We start from the raw sequence: 24,464 nt of genomic DNA on the forward strand, positions 1-24,464 counted from the left end.
AACTCCTTGAGAAAGCCCTCAGCAATGGTTACCTTCACTTCCTCTCTTTTCATGTCCTTTTTAAACCTTTTGCAGTCTGGCTTCCAACCTCATCATCTAACTGAGGTTGGTCTCTCTTTATCTCTGTCTCTCTCTCTCAAATAATTGACTGCTAAATCAAATGGATGATTCTCACTCCTAATCCCTCTCTACCTCTTGGCAGCCTTTGACACTACTGGTCATCTCCTCTTCTCCTGAATACTCTTTTCTTTAGGTTTTCATGATCTGACTTTCTCCTGGTATCTGTCTAACCTCTTCACAGTGTCCTATGCTAGATCATCATCAGATCATATCCACTAACTGTGGGTGTCCCCCAAGGCTCTATCCTATTTCCTCTTCTCTTTCTATACTATTTTACTTAATGATATCATCAGCTGCCATTAATTCAATTATTTTTATGCAGATGATCTTCAGATCTTTCTTCAAGCCTACTTTATTTACTGACTTTCAGTAAATTTACTTTACTGACTGCTACCCATTGCATATCTTCAAATAGATGGCCTGTAAACGCCATGTAAACTCACCATGTCCAAACCTGAACTCATTGTCTTTCCCCCCCGCAAACCCTCTCCTATTACCATTGAAGGCACTGACATGTTCCCAGTCACCCAAACTCACCACCTAAAGTCATACTTGACTCCTTACTCTCTCTCATCCTCCGTATCCAATCTCTTACCAAGTCCTATCAATTCTACCCTCCCAATATCTATAATATAAGACTTTTCCTTCCTTTGCCAATATCCACCCACCCCTTCACAGGCTCTTATGAAGTTACACCAGGACTATTATTATTATAATAGCTTTCTGATTAGTCTTTCAATCACAAGTCTTTCATCCTCCACTTAGCTATCAAAATGATCTTCTTAAAGTACTGACCATATGCATTCCCCAATCCCTTTTAAATTACTTCTGGGATCAAATGTAAAATCCTCTGTTGGACTTTTAAAGCCTTTCATAACCTGAACCCGTCCTACCTTTCCAGTTTGGTATGGCTTACTCCTCCATGTACATTATGATCCAATGACTGGCTTCCTAGCTATTCTTCCAACGTGACATACCATCTCCTGATGGTACATTTTCTCTCACTGTTTTCCCCATACCTGGTATTTGTTCCCTCCTCATCTTCATCCCAGGTCTTCTATGGCTTTCTGAGTTACAACATCTGCAAAAACCCTTTACTAGTCCCCTTCAATCATAGTGCTTTCCTTCTGTTGAGTATCTCCAATTTGTCCTGAATATTTGTTTGTACATTGTCTCTACCATTGAATTCCAAGTTCCTTGATAGCAAAGACGACTTTTGCCCTTTTTGGTATCCCTATCACTTAGTATAGTGCCTGTAATGAAGCAGGCACTTAGCAAATTCTCACTGCCTTGAATTAAATTGACAAGAACATTGATTTATTCTTCAAGAACTAATTATTTCATCAGAATGGTGGCTCCCCTCCACTGACAGAGCATGACCTCTCTTTGCCTTAGTAGATGGTGCACATGTATGTATATAACCTATCCCCAGTGGAATAAAAGTCCCTTGAATGCATGGATTGTGCCTTTCATTTTTGTATTCTTGGTATCTATCCATGTACAGAATAGCCTTGTATTATGAATATTTGTCTAATTGAGTGGACTAGACTAGATCATCTCCAAGGTCCCTTCCAATTTTAACACTGACAAGTTCTTCTGTAAGTTTCTTAAACAACTAATTCTTAAGCAAGGCTGATTTCAGGAGGGATATATTTTTAGCTGTCCTTCAGTAAGTCTCATCATTCCTGCGAAGTTTTTCCTAGATTTAGTAACAGCAGGCCTTTAAGTAGTGGGAGTTGAAAGAAAAAGCTGCAATGGAAGGGTAGGAGGAGATTGGCAGAGCAGAGTCACTCCTGCAGCTACCTTCATCCCTTTCTTGGAGTCCATACCTCAGAGGGGAGGTAGAAAATAGGAGAATCAAGGTGGGATGATGATGGCAAGATAGGAGTATAATAGCACATGGCAACCATCATGGAACCACAGGGAACTTAACTGAATTTGAATAGCTAATGCCAGTTAATTAGCAAGTCAGTAGCGTTATATGGCACATTCATAGACAGCTATAATTGAGAAGAAAGCATGATCCATGCCTGCATGAGGGAAGTACAAAGTGCTATTTGATATCCATGGGAGTTGGGATAAAGAATCATTTCCAAAGGGAGAGCAACACAGGAAGGGGGAAATCAGGAAAATTGTGATGGAAAAAATAGAGTGGTGTTTAGGTATCAAAAATGTATTTGATTTTGGGTTACATTTCACATCAAGGGGAGTATTAAGAAGTCAAAGCTTCCATGTGCTAATACTCTGACCAAGGCATAAAACAGCGTTTTGACGTGTATGCTTTGCGACTCAGTATAAATAGATAATTTAAGAATTTAACAATTGCTTGTTCCTGCTATAATTATTAGTTTTATTAAAATCTCTAATACAATTATATACACATACATCTTCGTTCATTCATTCACCATTTACTATATCCATTACATCAACAGAGAGGCACCATGGGATAGTAGCTGGAGAGTTATCCTCAAATGGAATATTCTGTTTATGAACAACTAATGGGCAGTTAGTTGGCATAGTAGATAGAGTGCCAGGCCTGAAGAAAGGAATGAGTTTAAATTTGGCCTCAGACACTTACTAACTGTATGAACCTGGGCAAATCTTCTAATCCTGTTTGCCTCAGTTTCCTCATCTGTAAAATGAGCTGGAGAACGAAATGGTGCACCATTCCAGTATCTTTGTCAAGAAAATCCCAAATTGGGTCACAAAGAGTCAGCCCTCGCTGAAAAATGACTCAACAACAACAACAAATTAAAAATACTGGTTGGTGACCATGAGCAAGTAAGTCCCTGGATCCCTAGGGCTTTACGCAAAACTCTCTTAGGGTTATAAGTTGTAAAGAAGGATCTGCTCTGCATGTAGCTAATGAAACCAAAGGTCCAGACCCTATCTCTCTGTTATCTTAATATCTTTGTGTTAGTTAATCCTACTTACCCAAAGACTCAGCCCCAGGAAGTTAAATCCGCAAGGCTGAAGTCTTCTCCTTCAGCATACTAGGACAGTTACTAAGTCACAAAGAGGCTTCGCCAAACATCCTCCCCAATCCTATCCCAATGACCATATAGTGATCATAGCTTTTTCCCTCGTCTCTCCTCTACATCAGGGCATAAATTGGGCTGTCCAGCAAAGCAACCACAATTTCTGAAACAGGAGCAGTATCTGATGGGCTGAATGTAGGGATTCTGATAGTTACCAAGGCAAAACTGATATTTGAAAATTTGCATCTATTTACATAAATTCCATTGCTTGGAATGCTTTCACAAAGCTGTATCTCTTGGTTAGGCCACTCACAGATAAAACTCCAGGTTTTAGTCTCCAGCAATCATTCCTCACAGTGCATTTTTGGTGTGTAAACAACTTTCTTGGAGTTGATATTTCTAATGGGCCAGAATGCTGATTGGTCAGTCAGAAGAAGACATGGGTCAAGGCTTAATTCTTCTGCCACCTTGGGACTGTGGCTAACTCATTTATACTCTGGGCCAAAGTCTTTTCATCTGTAAATGAAAGTAAGAATATCTGTACTACCCAACCTCTTTAGTTCATTGTAAAGAAGAGCCTTTATAGACCAAATTTATAAAAATATATAAATATTATTATTATTGATCACCACCTTCTAATTACCTACATGATCTGGTGAAGTATTATCTCTACACATCTTCAGGCTAACACTCTGTCCTGGAATCTGTAATTGAGTAAGCAAATGCACCCCTTTGCTGCATGTCCACAGGAAGGAAGGCACACAAACATTTATTAAGTACCTACTATATTCAAGATACTGTGCTAAGCACTTTATAAATGTTATCTCTTTTGATTCTCACAACAACCCTGAGAGGTAGGTTCTTTTATTATACCCATTTTATAGTAGAGGAGATAGTTCAGAGATAGAAGTTAAGTGACTTGCCCAGAGTTACAAAGCTAATAAGTTTCTGAGGCTGGATTCAAACTCAGGTTTTCCTGACTCCAGGTCCAGTACTCTGTCAGGTATTTTTTATTGATTCCACCTCACTCCCTTTTTTCTTTCATTCAGTACAAGTGCAGAGCCTATTTCTTTCTTCTGATTACATGGCTCCTCTTAGTGGGCAGGGTTTTGCTTAGTGAAGTGGTCAGGGTATAATAACAGGTCACATTTTTATGGTGCTTTATGGTTACAATAATTGTAGCCCACGTTATTATTAGTGCTTTAAGGCTTGCTAGGAGCTTTTTCCCATAACTACCCTATGAGGTGGATAATTCTAGTATTGTTATCCTTACAAATACACTGCCTTGATCATGAGAGGCAAGGTGAAAAAGTCGATCAAAACTGGCTTCTAAGTCAGGAAGATCTGGGTTCAAGTCTTGCCTTGGATACAACACTGGCTGTGTGACTATAAGTAAGATATTCAACTTCTCAGTGCTGGGCTTGATGCTCTAAGACCCTAAATTGTTGAGTGACTGCTGATCTGCAATGGTAGAGGGAGGTTCCTTACTGGGAATTCCTTACCCAGTGAATCCAAGGTCCAGACACCAATAAATTATCTCATTTGATCTTTATTACAACCCAGTGAGCATAAATATAGACTCTATTTGTTAGATAAGCAAATTCAGGTTCTGGGAGAGTAAAGTACTTTAGCTAATCTATGACAAAACCAGAGCTTGAATTCTAGTCCTTTCCACTAACCACAATGATCAAGGGTCAAAAATTCAGAAGAAAGCAAGAAGATACAAGAGAGGATCCATGCAAAGACAAAAGTAAAATCTGGCAGGGATGAGATGGGGTAGTAGCAGGAACTCAGTGCATGGCTGTTCTAAGAGTAGTCAAGTGAACAGGATTGAGGAAAGGAGGCTTAGGAAAATGAGCATTATTGGACTTTTTTTTTTTTAAGTTATTCTTTCTGTAGTAGATTGGAAGCCCCTTGAGAGCAGAGACTATTTTCATCTTTGTCTTTGTATCCCTACAATGTCTAATGCATAGTAGGCATTTAACAAATGCAAATTGAATTGAATTGCTTTTGAAAGGGGGAAAAAAGTTCTCTTGGCATATTTTAATTCTCACTGGCCAGGAATGACTCACAAACCACAGCTTTGAGAGTGGGTTCCAAAGGTGGGTCTGAGTCAACCAAGAATCCCTCTTATTTTTCAGGAAGTTAAGCAAACTGGCAAAAATCATCATTGCTGACAAATATTTGCTGAGAGCAAACTCAAAACTCAGAGCAATAAAGACCAGGGAACTAAACACCTAGTCTAAGAAAGGTGTCTATTTATTAGTAAGCAACGCCGTTTGTTAATCACTGGCTGCTGTCATAGGCAATACAACTTGTTAAATCGGGCCCTCCCTCCTGGGACTCCATTCACTCTGGGAATAGGTTCCATTGTTGCCTTAGCTCAGAGGGTGTTCTCCTTAGAGACTAATCACCAGGAATACTGCTTCCCTGCCTCCACCACTTTCATTATTTCTAAGCAGCATCTCCTGGTGCTGTGTCTCCATAGCAACAGGGAGCCATTACTTTAAGATGTGCCACATGAAAATGGGTGGGAAGGAAAAACAATAATCACATGCTGTACTGTGTCTTCATTTAGACAGCTTCTGAGATAGCAAAGAGGAGGGTTCCCATTTTATAGAAGGAGAGACCCGGGGCCCCCAACTAAGAAAAAACATTCTGATTATACTCCTAGATGCCCATAAAGTTAACCTAACAGAGAAGCCATTATCCACTGTTTTGACAGAACCCACTGATCTAGTAACCAGGGTATTGTTTTGGCTGACTTTTTCCCCCATCAGATTGACTAAATTGATCCCACAGCTTTGTTGGCATCATTCAGATGGCCACCAAGGTGGTGAAAGCCATGACAGTAGAATGAGCCACTAATCTGCAATCTGGACAGCTGGATTCTCATTCCAGGTTTGCTACTAAATAGCTATGGGAATTTAGATAAGTCACGTAACTCCTCTGTGTCAGCTGCCTCATCTAAAAGAGGAGGGTGAGAATATCTATTCTACCAATGTCACAAAGTTGATACTTGGATGGATATATGATATCATAGGTGTGGGTATTCCTTCCACCACTGGAGACCACAATCCATCCATATCTTCTCATTATGGAGCTGTCAGAATTGAGTTGTACATAAAGCATACCATAAACCATAACATGGTTTATACATATTAATGATTATAATTTTTAATATTGTGGCTAGTATATTCTACTCCTGAGATGGTGATACTTTTCTCTTACAGATTTTTGTTGTTGTTGAGTCATTTCAGTCATATCCAACTCTTCATGACCTCATTTGGGGTTTTCTTGGCCAGGATATTGGAGTGGTTTGCCATTTCCTTCTCCAACTCATCTTACAGATAAGGAAAATGAGGCAAACAGGGTTAAGTGACTTACCCACAGTCACAAAGCGAGTAAACGTCTGAGGCTGGATCGGATCTCAGGTATTCTTGGCCGCAGGACCAGGGCTTTATTCACTGTGCCATGTAGCCTCCCTACAGATTTTTATGTTTCTTTAAATTTTCTCTCTTTAACATAAGTAGGCTTGCTTAATTTCAGCCAATTCCTTAATTATTTTTTAACATTTCTTTAAACTATCTATCTACGTTTATATCAATCAAAGCATTTTAAAGAGGCACACTTAGATGGACAATTGATGATAACTCAGTATGCTCTGAGATACCACCCTCATGACAAGCTCTCAAGTTACTTGTTCTCTAGTTTCCAAAGTGATTTTATCATCTGTTCTCCCATGCGCATTCTTCAGTTGCTACTAGGTCACAAAACATTTGCTGTTTCTCTCTCTCTCTCTTTTTTTTTTAGATATTCTAGTAGTTTGGAGTCACACAATTTTGAAAAGAAAAAATGCAACAATTTTAGAATTTAAATGCGTTTATCCTCTCAGGCAATACAACTGGGAAAGTGTGCAAACTTCTCCTTTTTGTCAAAATTGTTCCATGTTCTAATGTTTTCTTTATTAGCATCTGGATGGACAAAATATTAAACATATTTGGCCTTATAGTTAATGCTTTTCTTTTAAACATATATATTTGTTGTACATATTTTTTCCCCAGCAATAAATAAAAAAATAAGGGAGGTACCAGAAGGAAATCTTTATTTTAATATTTCAATGAAAAAAGGATGTAAATATTTCATTTTGATACCTTCACCTGACACATATTTGCAAGCTCATAATACAAAGGTCTGCTTTCAGATAAAATGAAGCAGAAATATCCTTTCAATTTCTGAAACTTCAATTTCAATCAAGATCCCGCATTATGGATATATATGGTGGATTTTCCATATTAACTTATGTCATTTTGGAAATAGTCAAAGCTCTTAATTTCGAATTTAAACACCATTATTGATTTTATAAAGAATTGGACTAATGGTTTAAAGTAATCATGTAATCCAGTTTCCTGTCCACCAACCACTCAGAACCCCCAACTGTTGGAAGCTTCCTCCTCACTGTATCGCAGATGGACACTATAACCAATACAGCATCAAACATTTGTTGAGCATCCACTATGTGCAAGGTTGCCCATGAAACTCTTAGTTTGGTTGCCAAATTTTATACTTGGAACCTCTAGATATTTTTTTTTTCCTTTCATCACCTGGTCCAATGAGCATGACTCACCACAAGGAAGTATTTACTGAGCATTGGCTATTTATCATTGTAGTAAGTACAATACCATGCTTCCCAGCAAAGTCGACTAATTAATATTTCAATTTTTTATTCAACCTCCCAAACTATTTCTCCAGCATTTGCAAAGAAAAGAAACGAGAGATATATACCTAACTGAGCTAGAAATTTTAAGGGTCAGTGGAGGTCCCTCCTTAGGGTAATTATTAAGTTTACCTCTCAGCTTTCTTTGGAAAGGTCAAATGATTTTTCTAAGTATACCCAGAAAATGAGAGACAATAAGGCAGAGATCTCAGGACTTATCATTGTAAAGTTTGCTTGAATAACTATGGATACTCAATAAGTTGCGCAATAAAGCACACTGGGCTCATTCTTAAGATGTCAGACCCATTGAGTCTCTGGGAATGAAAATCCTTTTGTATTTACATTAGACTCCTCTCTCTCTCCCTCTTCCTCTCTTCCTCCTCCTACTTTTCCACACTCCTAGGAAAATACTTAACATTTCTTGGGATAGTCTTGTACAATGAGGAAAAAATACTATGTGGAGTTAGAAGACTTGAGTTCTAAACTAGGCAATAGGCACTGGCAAGACATAATTACTCTTTTAGCTTCCTGAGCTACAGAAGGAGGAAGTTGGACTAGGTGATCCTAACATACATTCCAGCTTGAAAACCTATGAATCTAAGTTATGGTTTTGTATTAAGAGAGGTACTTAGAGAGCTGGATTAATTCTTTCAGGTCACTGGGGTTCCATTTATTGCCCTAAAGCAATAACTCTAGATCCATCATGTTTAAAGCTTCCATCTTAATTATTATACTGACCACTGTCAGGGAAGGAAACATTCTATGTAAAACCCATTAATACCCTGAATTTGCAAGAGCATATGTTCAAAATTAAGATACCACACTCATAGAATTTCAATTTATTAAATATGTGAACAAAGTCTGTTAGTACTGGTTAGCAGATCATGACATATTATCCCTATCTATAACACATTCTTCATGTCTCTCCAAATTAGTGTTCACTGTACTTTAGTCATACTTAATGCCTCTGACATGAGGATCTCAAAGTTAAAACCTTTTTGTGCACTATTTTATCTGAGAAGATTATGAGAAATTCCAATTCTACCACATTCATTATTAAATTAACTTAGAACACAATAGGTATTCTGATAGGATGTAATCTCCTTGAGGACAGGGAGTTTTTTACTTTGACTCCTCAGTCTCTAGCACAGTGTCAGCCAGTGCTTAATGGATGCATAAGAAATGCCTCTTGATTGATAGGTAAGATCATAGGTAAGAACTACATATAAGTGTTTAAAGTAATATAGTTGATGAGAGGCAATGGCATGGCATGGTGAAGTGAGAGCACTCTTTGGAGGCTGGAAGGTCGAGCAAAAGTTTTGGCTATGTGACCCTGGTCAAGGGACTTAATCCTTTCAGGATCTCTGGACAACACTCAAGGCTGAAAAGTACTGATGAAATGCTGAGTGGCGGGGTCTGTTTTAGTAAAAAGGGATTCCTCTTCTTCACTAGGAATTCACTACATCAGTGAAATCACTTGTCTAATCTAAATATAAAGACACGTATATATGTATATGGGTTTATGATAGAGAGAGAAAAGGGTGAAGGGGAGAGAGAAAAAAGAGGAGGAAAGAGGGAAGGAAGGGAGGAAGATGGGAAGGAGAGGGGGGAAAGGGAGAGAGAGAAGGAGGGGGAGGGAGAAAGAGAAGGAGAGAAAGAGATAAGAGACAGGGGGGAGGGGAAGGGAGAAGAAGAGGGAGAGACATCTGAGTCTAATGTAAAGACAAAAGAATCTGGAGTCAGAATTACTGGACTCAATCAGAAATCTTCCTATTTCTGTGCTGTGCGACTTTGAACAAGTTATTTAGCCTCTACATCCTATGAGGTAGGTGCTTGCCCTGTCCCTCGAAAGTATTACTACAAAATATAGGATGTCCTCCAAAGTCTTTCTACTAGTTTTAAACTGTAATATCTTAAAACAAGAACAAAGGCTTTGGGGGACATCCTGTATTTCTCTTTTGGAATCTCAAAATCTCATCTGTGAGAGAGGTTACAGAGGTATGCTTTGATTTATGCAATAGGTATGTTTTAAATATTTTTTGTTAACAAGGTCCCATATTTCCCATTTACATTTCTTAACTTCAGAGATGCTTTAATTTCTTCTCTTACCTATATTCAAATAGTAGATGACTACTAGCTGTTACAAAATTTTTCCGTACTCTCCTACCTGCACTGCTCCTTTCAATCCTTGTTTTCCAGGAGATGATTATCACATACTCCACACCCTAGGAATTCTTTAGTGACTTTATGGAATAACTGTACTTTTGTAATTTGAAAATTCCTTAACGTGAACCATCACTCAAATTTATCTTTTCTAAGTCTAGGTTTTTGTAGGTCTATCTTGTTAATAACATTTTTCTGGTGATGCTATATGGCTGTGAGACATTGAATACCATTGTTTCTGAAGAAATCAAGGGTGAGAATAACCCAAATGGAAACACAGAGGTCCATGGTTGTTTTGAACAGAAATACACAAGGAAAAATACCACAAATGATTTCATTAGAGAGATGTGTGAAAAAAATAAGCCAGTCCCATAAAGAGAATGAAGTATAATCATTGGACAGTCCATCTTCCATTACTATTTATGAAATATAAAGAGAAAAAAGAACCCAGTACAATGGGTGACACCTCCTGTAGAGCACTTGTAGAAAAATATAGACAAGAGTTGTAGAAGAGGGGCAGATACAGATGGGTTGCAATTTGCATTGTTACAGGAGGTAGCTAAATCACGAGTTCATAACCTCAGATTCATGGACCCCTTAAGGGTCTGTAAGTGAATTTCAGGGCATCCATAAACATAGACGGGGGGGGGGGGGAATTACATCTTTATTTTTGTTAGCCTCTAAATGAAAGTTAGCATTTCTTTCAATTATTTAAAAAGAATATTTTTCTCTGAAGGGTCTATAGTCTTCACCAAACATTTCAAAGGAGCTCATGAAACAAACAAAAACAGGTTAGGAACCGTTTATCTAAAATCAAAACAATCCCATATTTAGTCTGAGTTTTCTTAGAGTAGGCAATGGGATATGGTACCATGAGGACTTGACGAAGTTACTGATCTGTGACTCAGTTTTCTTATCTATAAAATGGCTGGGAGGGGGAGAGAGGAGGAGAATGTTTGAACTCTATGTTTTCTTCGATTCTAAATGTAAGCCTGGGGCAGCTAGGTGGTGCAGTGCATACAGCAACAGTGCAGGAATCAGGAGGACCTGAGTTCAAATCTCACCTCAGACACTTCACACTCACTAGCTGTGTGACCTTGGGGTTAAGTCACTTAACCCCAGTTGCCTCATCCTGGGTCATCTCCAGTCATCCTGATGAATATCTGATCACTGGATTCAGATGACTCTGGAGGAGAAGTGAGGCTGGTGACCTGCACAGCCCTCCCTCACTCAAAAACAAAGCCAAGTGCAAGTCGTGTCATCATTTCTCTGAAGGCATGGTCTTCAGCAACGAAGGATGAACACACAAAATCTAAGCCTACACTTGCACTGCTAATTCTAAGAGAAACTCACCATTTAAGCAAGGATGAAAGAGTCTAAACTATGCAAAAGAAACAAAATATATGATCAAATTAATACTAACACTAGATGAACAATAAATTTGCCTGTAATGGACATATTTTACACAGAGAATCCATTCAGCCTAATAGTTATGGTTAGAACTCTTAGTTTTTTTCCCAACTCTTTCAATGACTACCTTTTAATGACCTGAGGAAGTCCATTTTAAACAGATCTGACTGTGGTTCTTTCCTATTTGTAAAATGGTGAACCCTTTGGATGATTAGGGATTTTTTTTCTTTCCCCCTAGGGCCAGTATTAAAGAGAGGATATTTTCAGTGCACTTTGAAAGCCTCCCATCCAAACAAATCTATGAATACTTTTATTTGCACATACAGCACTGTCTAATCCCACTGTAATGATAGGTCTGGGCAGAACCTATTTGGTGATTAAAATCTGAAATAACACATTAGGAACATTCCCAGGCCATTAGTGCTCCCTTGATTTCATTCAGCTTGGCCCTTACTACAGACATGCATCTGTCCACCAGTGCAACAAGAAAGTCAGTGCTCTGGGAGGAAAGGAAGCGAACAGAGAAGTAACGAAGGCTGCCTTTCACCAGAACCTAGATATGGGACCCAGAGAGGTCAGTGCAGAGATGGCCTTGAGGTGACTAAAAGTAACTCCTACTGGCAATATTCTCAGTCATTCAAATGCAGCACTCATTTCAGAAGGACTTAAAACGACTTAGGAATTTTTTTTGTAAAGCTTTCCTGATTCCCTCAGATAGGAAACACCTCTTTTTTTAAAATCTGAGTCTATATTTGCACATTAACATGGTGTATAATGAAAATGTATTTTGCATGACTATACATGCATGATCTGTCAAATTGCTTGCCTTCTCAATGAGGAGGGGGTGGGGTAAGTATGGGAGAGAGAGAAAAATGTCAAAATTGTTTTTACCTATAATTGGGGAAAAATAAAATTTTTAAAAATTAAAAAAAAAATAACATGTGGCACTATGTAAAGTCAGCCATTATTTTCTCACTATTCTCATCTCATTCCAAGGAACCAAAATAGAAATAGCCTTGGAACAAGGACTCTATCTCACCATGATCTTTTACATTTAATGTTTGGAAGATGTATACAGGGAAATATAATGACTGCTTCTTTTTATTTGAATAAAAGTATGAGAATGTATGCTCATCTTACGTAGGCCTCTTCTTACTTAGTATTCACAAACTTTCTATTTTGGTCTGGGATTGCAATCTCATCCTCTTCATGGAAGTTCTTCTGACCTGTGCAGATCAGCTATTGGTTTAAAATTTAGAGTGAGAGGTAAAAGTGATTTGCCTGTGATAATACAATTGGCATTTTACTGGAAACAGGGCATGGATTCAGGTCTTCTGAGGCAAAGGTGGGCCATCTATCCACAAAGCCATGCTGCCTTTTCTCTTGTTTTTCTGAAGTTCTATTTTATATTGTGGTTATTTGTGCACATGTCTTATCTTCCAATTTAGTTTGTAAACTCTCCTAAAGCTTCAAGGACTGTGCATCCAGAACTTGTCACGATACATGGAATAGACATTAAATAAATGTTTAAAGAATTTCAATTTAATTGTTTGCTTAGCAAGTGAACTATCATTTGCAAAGCAGAATAGGATTTGAGCTATTTCATTAATGGCGTTTAGACTCAGTGACCTCTAAAGTCCTTTCTAAAGCTCTAGAAATCTATGATAATAAATTAACTGAAGAAGCACCTCACTTATCCAGAGATAAGATATCAAGTAACCCCAGTCAACAAGAATTCACATAGTCATATTGTAAGTAAATTTACTTCATATTAGAAATAAATAAAAAAGTCCTTCCTTGACCAGCAAATAATTTCCATGAAGTCTACCCATGCATTTCATAGGAGAGATGAAACTACTCTCGTGATAAATTTTTAACTAGAATTTGTTGTTGTTCAGTCATTTCAATTGTTTCTGACTTTCTGTGACCCCATTTTGGGGTTTTCCTAACAAAGATACTGAGGTGGTTTGCCATTTCCTTTTCTAGCTTATTTTACAGAGGGGGAACCAAGAAAAACAGGATGAAGTGACTTGCCCAGGGTTGCACACGTAGCAAGTGTCTGAGGTCAATTTTGAACTCGTGAACAGGAAGTTCCTGATTCCAAGCCCAATGCTTTATCCACTGAACCACATAACCAGACTATTTTATGTAAAGTGAGTCTGAAAATAAATATAGAAAGCAAGAAGGATAATGGCAGTCACAAATAGAAATAAAAGAAAATGAAGAACAATAATCCAAGTTATTTAGCATAGGGGCAAAGAACTCAAATTTCAAATTTCAAATTCCCTAGAATTTCAAAATCCCTAGGAAGCAATGTTGTATTAATTGTAGGTTAGTACATAATGATGGTTGTCATGAGTACTGTGAATCATTAAGAAGTCAAATTGTGTTCATTTAATGTTGTTTAAGAACACAGGAGAGTGAGTATTGTACTATAACAGCTACACTGACCAGAGACTTACTTTCCTTTTCTTTCAAGGCACAGGTGGCTATCAATCACTCAGCATTCCATCTCTCACTGCTCCATCTCAGCCTCTTTATTTAGAATTACTGATCAATCAATTATTTGTCAATCACGACATCATCTCAACTTTTAGCCAATGTCCACTTTCTTCTAGACCCAACATGTTGCTTCAGTAACTCAAATCTCTAAGTTGTGTTTTAATTAGATTAGTAAGAACATGGTAAAACCAAAAAGCATCATCCCCTTATATCATAAAATGTGATATTCCAAGCACTTTCCACCTCCCATTCCCAAGGCAAATACTAACTTTCAGGTTGGAGTCTATTGCCATTATCCCTAACATCCTGAACTCCATATGGGAATCAAAACCTTCCAAGTCCAAATACTAGAATGGGAACCTATAGCCATCACTGATTGTCCATAACGCAGGAATAAGTATTACTGCTGAAAATTCCCTTTCGTCCTCACTGGGCATGGCAGCATGGCAGCCACAAGCCATGTTCCCCAAGGTGCCTTCTTTTCTACCTTTGCATATTTCTTAGGTGCATGTGAGTCCCTTGTCCATGTGGCTTTCACCTGTGTACATTTCACATCTTTTTGCCTCTGCAGGCTAGTAAAATAAAAATTTCCCCAGTTTGGCACTGTAGACAGCAACAGGGAAGGACCCTCTGCCTTGTTACCGTCTCCATAGTTATAAATTCCCTTCATGCATTCATGTGCATACTTCAGTACCTTCAGGAAGCCACCTAGAAAGTCATGCACTCTTTTCCTCAGTCTTCTACTGAATGTAGTCCAGAAGCATATGTTGGTCTGCTTTAAAGCCTTCCAAGGAGAACATGTCTTACAATATTTTAGAAACATAAATATGAAAATGAATACTAGTTAGGGGGTAAGCTTCAATTATCTGGAAAATTAATTTATGCAGAACTGTTCATTTCCCAATTATGCAAGATAAATTAGGTATCACTTTTGCATGTAGAAAATGAAAGTTTTTTTGTATATGGAAATGTTCTCTAAGGAACAGGAGGTTCATACTTAACAGTTTAAATATGATGCAAACTGGTAGGATTCTATTTTTCTGCCCTTTACAAGTTTATGTTTGTTCATGATTCTTGTATTTCTCAGGTTTGTATGATTATAGCTTTTTCAACTACCGTTCAAGATATTCATGGATTCAGAATTTAGGAAGGAATATCTGAAATACTTTCATACAATCCATTCGTTTTACAGAAAAGGCAACCAAACCTAGAGAACAGTACCTCAAAGTTAAATATGTACTTCGTGGCAGGCCTGGATTTCAACTCAGGTCTCTGAACTCATAGTTTAGGAGGTCTTTCAACTATACCAACCAGCTTCTCTAGCCTGACTCCTAGTAAGGAATATGCACTACCTTCCTTGTTTTAAGTGTATGTAACACCCCTTCCCCACTGACAGTTCAGAGATATTAACAAAAACAGGAAATTATCTTCAGAATGAGAACTGTGAGATATTAAGTAGTTTCAAATTTCTAAGTAGTAATCAGTTATTCTTTAGTTAAAATGGAATTATTAGTTGCAAAAACCAAATATCACTTTTTAGTATGCATCATATAGAATGATTCCAGCTCCAAATACAGATCTTCTCTAACATAAAACTTCTAGAGATCAGTGGCTCTACTTTTTAAAAATGGTTAATTAATATAAGTATAAGCTTTTATATTTTTGTCTTGACTAATTAATTTTTATTATAATTATTTTCTGAAAGAAGGAGTGATCTAAAAGTCACTTTTGGTCCACTAGTGGGAAAATTAAATATTTTGAAAATGTTTCATTAATTTTTTCAATCTCCCCACATTTACTAGTTGCTACACTTGCCTATGTCTCCCTCTACCTTAAAAAACCCTCATTTGATTTGACCATCCTCACTATCATCCTATTTCTGTTCTCCCTTTTTTGGCTGAATTCTTGTACAAAGCCAACTCTAATCAGTGCTTCCACTTTCACTCCACTCACTCCCTTGTATACTCTCTTGTGAAGGGTGGGGAACCTCCGGCCTCGAGGCCACATGTGGTCCTCTCAGTCCTCAAGTGCAGCCCTTTGACTGCATCCAAACTTCATGGAACAAATCCCCTTAATAAAATTACTTGTTCTGTAAAACTTAAACTCAGTCAAAAGGTTGCACCCAAAGACTCAGAAGGACATGTGACCTTGAGGTGGAGGCCAGTTGGTTCCCCACTGCTTCCTGCTGTCAGGCTTCCCATCTCACTATTCAACTGAAACTGCTGTTTTCCAAAGTTGATCTCTTAATGGTCTACCTAGTGGCCTTTCCTCAATCCTCATCCTTTCTCACCTTTCTGCAAATTTTGACCCTACTGATCACCCTCTTCTTCTGGATATTCTTTTCCCTCTAGGTTTTTATGACACTACTCTTACCTGGTTTTCCTTCTCTCTGACCTCTCAGTATGCTTTGATGGATCTTCACCCACTAAGTGTGGGTGTTCCCTAAGGCTCTGCCTTGGGTCCTCTTCTCTTTCCCCTTGATATTATCTCATTTGGTGATCTCATCAGTTCCCATGGATTAAATTGTCATCTTAATGCAGATGATTCTCAGATCTATTTATCTAGGTCTAAACTTCATCCTGATCTCAAGGCTTATTATATTACCAGCTACCTACCAAATATATTGATCTGGGAGAGGTCTACAAAGATGCAACCTTGCATATAATGACAGATTTTTTTTCCAATTTGACTTGATCCACTTTCTCTCTTCTTCCTCTTTAAACACACACATACACACACACACAAACACACACACAGACATAAAGGATGGTTCTCTAAGAGGAAAGAGGGGCAGGGATACAAAGCAAAATAAAGGCAATTTAAAAACAATAAAAAAATCCATATCTATTATTTTAAAAAAAGGAATTGTGGAGTTTTTAAAGCCACTCTATATTGAAGAATGACTACTAGGTGTCTCAGTGTTAGGAGGACCTGAGTTCAAATCCAGCCTCAGACATAACTAACTTTGTAACCCTGGGCAAGGCACTTAACTATACCTCAGTTGCCTCATCTATAAAATGAGCTGGAAAAAAGAAATGGCAAACCCCTACAGTATCTTTGCCATGAAAACCAGAAATGGAGTCACAGAGGGTCAGACACGATTGAAAATGACTCAACAACAACAAAATATTGAAAAAAAGAAAAGAGTGAGATGAAAGAAGGTACCATACTGCTCCTCAGGGTGAGTAGGATAATACCATTCAACAAGAGAGAGAAGGGAGAGCTGCCCAACTCTTATTTTGTGTCTTTTTTTTCCTCCTGCCAAGGACTACGCTTTTTGAATTAGAAAGGACTGAACAAAAATGACTTTTAGAGAACTGATACCTAAAAAAAGCAAGGAGCTATTAAGAGCTCACCTAGTTGTTCTATGTGAGTTCAGATCATTAGGTCCAGATAGACTGTACTCCAGGTTTCTGAAAGAAATGGAAGATGTTATTTCTGAGCCAATGTCAAGGATTTTGGAAGAGACGGGAGAGGTACCCCAGGTTTGGAGGAGGGCAAATCCTATTCTAATTTTCAAAAAGGAGACAAAAGAATAATGTCTATAAACCATGGGCAAGTGAATTTAATTTATATATTTGGAAAAATTCTAGACTATGCAATCAAAGTGATAGTTAATAATCTTCTAGAAAAGAAAAGAACCAGCATAGCTTCAATAATAAACTAAACTTTCCCCAGCACTTAGCACAATGTCTGGCACATGGTAGGCGCTTAATAAATGTTTAACAGATTGATGGTTTTCATCTTTTCCCCCTCAGAGTCAATAGATCAAGGAAATGTTGTATATGGAATATATCAAAAATCTGGCAAAGTTTTGGACAAAATGCCACTCATGCTACTATTGTAGAAAAGATGAGGGCTGGATGATAGTATTCCTAGATGGATTTGGAACTGGTTGAATAGGTAGACTCTTAGTTATTCATGATTTAATGTCCACTTGGAAGGAGGTCTCTAATGCAGTGCCCACAGGATCTTTATTTAGCCCAGTGTTGTTAGCATTTCTAGGTATAATTTGTATAAAGGAAAACATTGCATACTTCCAAATTTTCGCCTGTTACCTTGAACTAAGACTTAGATTTCATAATGCTAATATTCATGAGATGCTTAAACATTTTAGACTCTACTTGGCAAGATAAATAGTCTGATGCTACTGGTTGTTGTTATTTTAATATTTATTAGAGAAAAAGTTGATTTCATGTAGGACATTACAGAGATAATATCCATCTCTAACCAATTTTAGAGCTTTGCAAAGAAAATGAAATAGGAAAGTTATAATATTGTATGATTATATGTAAAAAATAGCACATCAAGAAATGATGCAAATTTTTCCTAGTACCAGTTTTTATCTTTTATGGTAATTCATTTCCCTTTTTTAATTGGAACACTAGGACAAATGTTTGTTTTAAAAAAAACTGAGGGTGGGAGCAACCCCTTTTGAAGTAGGATCACTCTTTCCAGGGCTGAACGACTCAGGCAGAAAGCACCAACAAGCCTATCCGCCCTCTCACTTAGTTGAGAAGAGTCATCGTAACATGCTGCGAAGTTTGGGAGGCTTCTTGTTTACTCTGAATTTTGGAAACATAGGACCGTGAGAAGTGGGGAAAAATATGTCAAACCCTAGGTCATTGACTAGGAAAAAAATCTGTCAAACTCTAGATCTTTGATGACATTTAGCAGAACTTAAAAAAAAGTGCTAAGTACAACAGAATAATAAGTTGAGTGGTGAAAGACAGATACATTTTTAAATGATTTGACTTTACTTTAAATGTTATAAATATGGATATTGCTTTAATAATGAAAAGGCCACGAAGTACATGTATGAATGGATTGTTTATAAGTTTAGTTAAGCAAAAGCACAATTTTGAAAATATCATTAAGCTGACTTTAAAATGTTCAAGTACAACTAATGCTCACTCATTATTACCAATAATCAAACACATAGGTAAAATAAAACCCAATATTTAGATGCCATCTAAATATCTGTATAGATTGACACCTGGATGGAATTATAAAATGACACCTAGATGGAATTATAAATATACTATTAATTATAATACTATGTTAAATGATAAAATTCAACATTAAAACACTATAGTATATAGACATATATGTGCATATACATGTACACACATATGTGTCTTTGTGTGTATATATGTGTGTATGGATATTTGAAAGTTTGTGCCATTTTGCAAACTTGAAGCCATTGAAAATAATTCATCTGTCCTCCTCTTTCCTTTTACCTTCTCTTCTGTCTGTTAAGTTGAGTGGACTTTCCTCAGGCCTCAAAAGGCATGACAGGACACTGGACCCTTAGAGATCATCTATTACAATTCCCTCATTTAAAGACCATGTGATTTGCTCATGGACAGAGGAAGAATAGGGTTTTCAATCCAGGTTTCTTGACTTTCGGTTCTTTACATTTCTTGTGACTGTCTTATCAATAGGCCTACAGAAGTGCAGTTATGGTTTCACAAGATAATACCAATTATGTGTTGTCCTTAACATGAGAAGTTGAACCTGTTGACCTATTTCATATCAAAAACTGTTCTTCTATTCCATAGTACTCAATTAGCAGTGATCCAACTCTACCTCCTTGTTCTTTTCCTCTCTTATGTCCAGTGGCATACGTTTTTAGGGTTTAGTAGGGCAGGTTGTTGTGGAATAAAATATTCAGTTAACAAAATTTTAAATGGCTGCCAGGAGAGGTGGTAGGTTCTCCCTCACTCAAGGTCTTCTGAGTAAGGCTGAATGCCCGCTGGCCAATATGTTATAGTTAGTGGGTAATTCTAGCAGGCAGAGAATGGCTGCTCTGGTCCCTTCCAACTTGTAAATTCTGTGATTCTGTGACATCCTACTGATTACTGACTTAATGGTCTATCTGAATAAGCTAGGGTGGCTAGCTTACTTTATAGTTTACAAAAAATTTCTTCACAACAAATTTCAGGGGAAGGTAGCACTAATACTGAAATTCTTATTTTGTAAGGGAGGTAACAGACTCAGAATGGTTTAATGGATACAGCAACCTATTCATCATCATGTAACTACTAATTATTAGAGCCAAGATCCAAATCTAGATTTTCAGACTCCATAGTACAGTACTCTTCCAAGGCAAACTGCCACACTTGATGTTCCCCATATCAAACATTCTTTCTTCTGTCTCTGCACCTTTACAAAGCACATCATCCATGTCTAGAATATTCTTCCTCCTCACTTCTATCCATGGAATCAATAACTCTAAAGTTCAGGTCAGCTATTATCTCCTACAAAAATGTCTTTCATGATTTCCCTCTCTCCCTCCCTTTGTATTTATTTCATGTATATTTTACACTTAGAGAAGGAGGGTGGTCTATTGGATATAAAGTGGGTCTCAGACTTGGAAGTCTCACTCCTGACACAGGCTAGTGTGATCCTGGGCACATCTCTGAAACTCTTAGTGCCTCAGACCACCAAATCTCTAAATTGAAGAGAAAATATGGTGGCAGTAATTCTTCATCATGAGTTCTCTGCACTGATGAGGAATTAAAAATATATACATATGTATGCATATATGTGCATATATAATTCACATTTATATGAATTTACATATATATGTATATACACATACTCAAATATACACATTCTATTTACTACATACATAGTTTTTCCCCTGTTTCTTGAGGGCAGACAGGGATTGTTACTCTTTCTTTCCTTCCATCCCTAGCATGTAAGTGTGAATTCCATCTAAACTATACCATCTAAATTGTTGCTATGCAAAAGATCAATAATTACACACAGATCCCAGTTAAATCATGGAGTAGTAAAATGAGAAGGCACATTTACAAGAAAACATCATTGCTCCATAATATAAACAAAATGGAGCGCGTTTGCCTGGCTGTAAACAAAATTGCTAGGAAAAAAGTGACAAGAGTTCACTGTACAGGCTTTGATCTTAACTGTTCATTGAGATGCAGGCGCATCTCAAATTTAGTGTACAAATGGAAATGTCATGAAATCAAAACAGGATTTCAGTAACAAAATCTGGATGCAGTACTGATAAGCACTCTGCTTTTCTGCAAATTAAGAAGCAGCAAAGGAGCTACCAGAACACCTGATTTAAAGCCCCAAACAGATTCTTTCCTAAGGATCCTTAGCAATATCAGAATTTAACAATAACCATATTTTAAAAGAATGATGCTAATTAGTGTTTCTACAGATATTGGGTATGATCATTTCCATTCTATGGACAGGCACAGGGAAATGGATCTAAATCAGGAGTTCTTAGCAGTGTGTGTGTGTGTGTGTGTGTGTGTGTGTGTGAGTATGTGTGTGTGTGTGTGTGTGTGTGTGTGTGTGTGTGTGTGTGTGTGTGTGTATGATGGAACCTTTGAAAGTCTGGTGAAACCTATGGATTCCTCAGAATAATATTCTTAAATGCATAAAATAAAATGCATGGGATTACAAAGGAAACCAGTGTTTAATAAAGATGAAGATTTATTTTTTTTCCCATTGAAGGGCCCCCCTGAAATCTGTTTAGAGGAATTTTTAAAATCTCAGCTAAGGTCATAGAGAAAGAAAGCCAGCAGCAATGTCAGGGTTAAAAATTAGGAATTACTACTCCACCCCCTTCTACCACCCCCCTCTACCACTGTTAGCTGCTGTTAGATCAGGTTTCTTCTCCTGCTGTTCTGCAAACAGAAGCTAAAGCTCCTCTCCTTAGAAAGATTTTTTCAAAGCAACCTAAAATTTTTAAGAAAAACCCCACAACAAACTGACTAAATCTGTTTGTTTCTATGCAGCTTTTGTATTACTTGTACACCGCTGCCAAGCAGGGATGTGCTCCATTAAAAATTTTAAAAAAAGTTTTATTCAAAACGAAAATTATGAAATAAAAATAAACCCTTAGAAGCAAATTCTAAGCTATAATCTAGCCTATTTCTAACAAACATTCCTGACAATGGTAGAACTCAGCCTCAAAATCTTCATTTCAGATGGCAAGCAATGGGTTCAAAGCTAACTGGTACCAATGCCATAAACTTGCACTTTGTGAACGAACAACAGAGGCCCACGGCCTCAGGAAATGTGCCCCTGGGCACTTTCTAGCCAAGATTACCAGTCTGATGCTTTGATCCTTTCCTCCCCAGGACGCGTGTGGCTCAGATTTATGGGATGCCCCCATGCTATTTACAGAACAGCGATAAGTATATTAGGGAAATCTGCTGGCTTTAGTATAAAGCTCACTGCACCGCATCATAGCCCTGACACCTCCCATGTCCTTCAGCAGAGAGTAAAAAGCCAATCTATTATTTAAACAAAACAAAGCCTGGTGTGCTACAAAAAAGCACCAGAACATTTTCTTTTCTCTTAAAGGAAGCAGACGTCATAATGTCAAAAAATGACATTAAGAAATTTTCTCAAAAGAAAAAAGGGCATCCTTCTCCACTTCCCCACTCCCCCCCCCCCCCACACATATACCTCCCTAATATTTCCACAAGAACTTTAACAACTGGTTTGTCTTCACAATGCTACGAAAACAGACAAGCCCTTAATGAGCGAACTTTCATTTACATGTCCTGCAGAATATGTTGCATATACTGACGATTTTGTTTTCTTGTTATCCCTTTTTTCCTCTTAAAATTGTTCTTATTTTTCCAAGTTTTCCCTCATTTTCCTATGCAGACAGACAGAGAAGTAGAAGTGGAGGGATTTAAAGTTCAAATTTAACATTTCCCTTTCCATCAAACAAAGAAGGTAAAAATGTTTCCAGGGAGCATTTTCGCTTTTTCACAGACCATCAATCAACAGGTAGCTAGCACACATCTATTAAAGGTGCAGGGCAGCCAAACTCTTTTTCAGTTTCTAAAATCCGCTTCGGTCTAAATATTCAATGATTATGAAAATTAGTGTTAACAGAGCATTCATTCAGCAGGGAGTTGTGTAGAAAGTGCTAAAAATCCTGTCATTTACTCTATAAATCAATTTGTGCAAATTATTTAACTTCTCTGGCCTCAGTTTTTCAACATGTAGAGTGAAGGAGTTGGAAGAAGTGATTTTTAAGGTCCTTTTTAATTCTATAACTATTAGATTATTTTGGTTTAAAATTTGTGGCCACTGGTGGAAGTTTAAATTTTAAACCCTCTTAAAGATTTAAATAAAGCTGTCTGTTCTCTTTTTTATTACAAAGCACAAGTATCCCCACTAGAGAGGTTTCCCTTATTATTTATCAGTGCTTCTTCAGTTCAACAATTCAAGTGTTGGTTGATTTATGATTGGGTTCTTTGGGGAAGAAAAACCAATTTTAGCAGAATTCCAGTGATTTAAGTCTGCTGGTAAACAATGATCCTTGTGGGGGATCATGGGGGTGGAGAGTGTCTAAATCTATGATATCCTTGGTATTGGGGAATTCCCTGAGTGGAAATTCCTCAAGTGGATGTAAATTGGAACCATTTATAACTTAAGGTCAGCGATGCCTGTGGCACTGAGATAAAAAGGGACTTTGCCTGTGATCATGCATCTGGTATATGTCTTGACTTGAACTTGGGCCTTTCTGATGCCAGAGCCTACTATTTCTCCCCTAAACCAGGCTGTTGCTATTAAAACCACTAAAATAAAATTAGTGCAAGGCACTTTTGGACCGTTATTGTCAAGTATCTCTTTAGTCACCCAATTGGAATTGTTTACTTGTAAATTCGCAAAAGGGGCATTTCTTTATAAATGTTCTATAAGTCATACTTCCTACAGTTAATCAGAATAAGTAAAGCTTTATTGGCATACAAAGCTAATTTCAAACCAAGCCCAGTTACCCTAGACAATTCTATAATTAAAAGGTCTTTATGCTTTCAACCTATACGTAATGTCAACCTTTATGCAACTCCTACCTTGGCATGTCATCATCTCTTTTATTGGCAGTGTAAAGATGTACCCAGAACTGCTCTCTCCAAAACAAAACAAGGGCAATGGAACAAATGGCTATTTCTTTGGCCAGTATGCATCACGCAGGAAAATAAACAAACCATTATGTTTGTGGTGAAGAATGAAAATTCCTGAGTAAATCAGGACCAAGGCACATTATTAGCTCCTTAATGCTAGGGATTCTTAACCTTTTTTGTGTCCTGGACCCCTCTGGCAAGCTTGTGAAACCTGAAGACCTTTTCTCAGAATAATATTTTTAAATAATTGAAGGAAATGCTAAATTTAAGTTAGGAGTTAGCAAAAATAAAGATGTCATTTTTTCCCCCTCCTAAGCTCATGGATCCCCCAAAATCTATACAGAGATCTATGATTCCCAGGTCAAGAATCCCTGTTTTCCCCCTGAAAAACAAAGAACACAACTGCTTTCAGCACACAGAAAAGACCAAGTTACATGGTTCTTAGCAAAGCAAGAGTTTAGGAATCATCCTGGATATCACATGACTTCTCCCTGTTCCATAATTTTTCTGTTTATAGATTAACACTTTTCTGGGCTTTCTCTATTGTGATCAGTTGAGTTGTAGCATTACATAATGCTCTAGTTCTTTCCCTGAATCTTTTACTTTATAGTTTTCTAAATGATTATCTTGTACTAAGTACTAAAAAGGCATGATTGCTAAAATCCTTCT

At 37.5% G+C, this 24,464-nt stretch overlaps 1 protein-coding gene across 7 annotated transcripts in view; it reads right to left on the reverse strand.

Annotated features, from left to right (window-relative positions):
• Positions 1-24,464, reverse strand: part of MBNL2 (muscleblind like splicing regulator 2) — a 185,379-nt gene that overhangs the window by 141,527 nt on the left and 19,388 nt on the right. Inside the window, exon 2 of one of the 7 annotated variants that reach the window (XM_072622087.1) lies at positions 17,247-17,303. The exons of the other annotated variants lie outside the window; for them this stretch is intronic. The gene's annotated coding sequence lies outside the window, so the exon portion shown is untranslated. The remainder of the gene's footprint in view (positions 1-17,246; positions 17,304-24,464) is intronic. 7 annotated transcript variants of the gene reach the window in all.

This window comes from Notamacropus eugenii, chromosome 6, assembly GCF_028372415.1.
Source record: "Notamacropus eugenii isolate mMacEug1 chromosome 6, mMacEug1.pri_v2, whole genome shotgun sequence".
NCBI lineage: Eukaryota > Metazoa > Chordata > Mammalia > Diprotodontia > Macropodidae > Notamacropus > Notamacropus eugenii.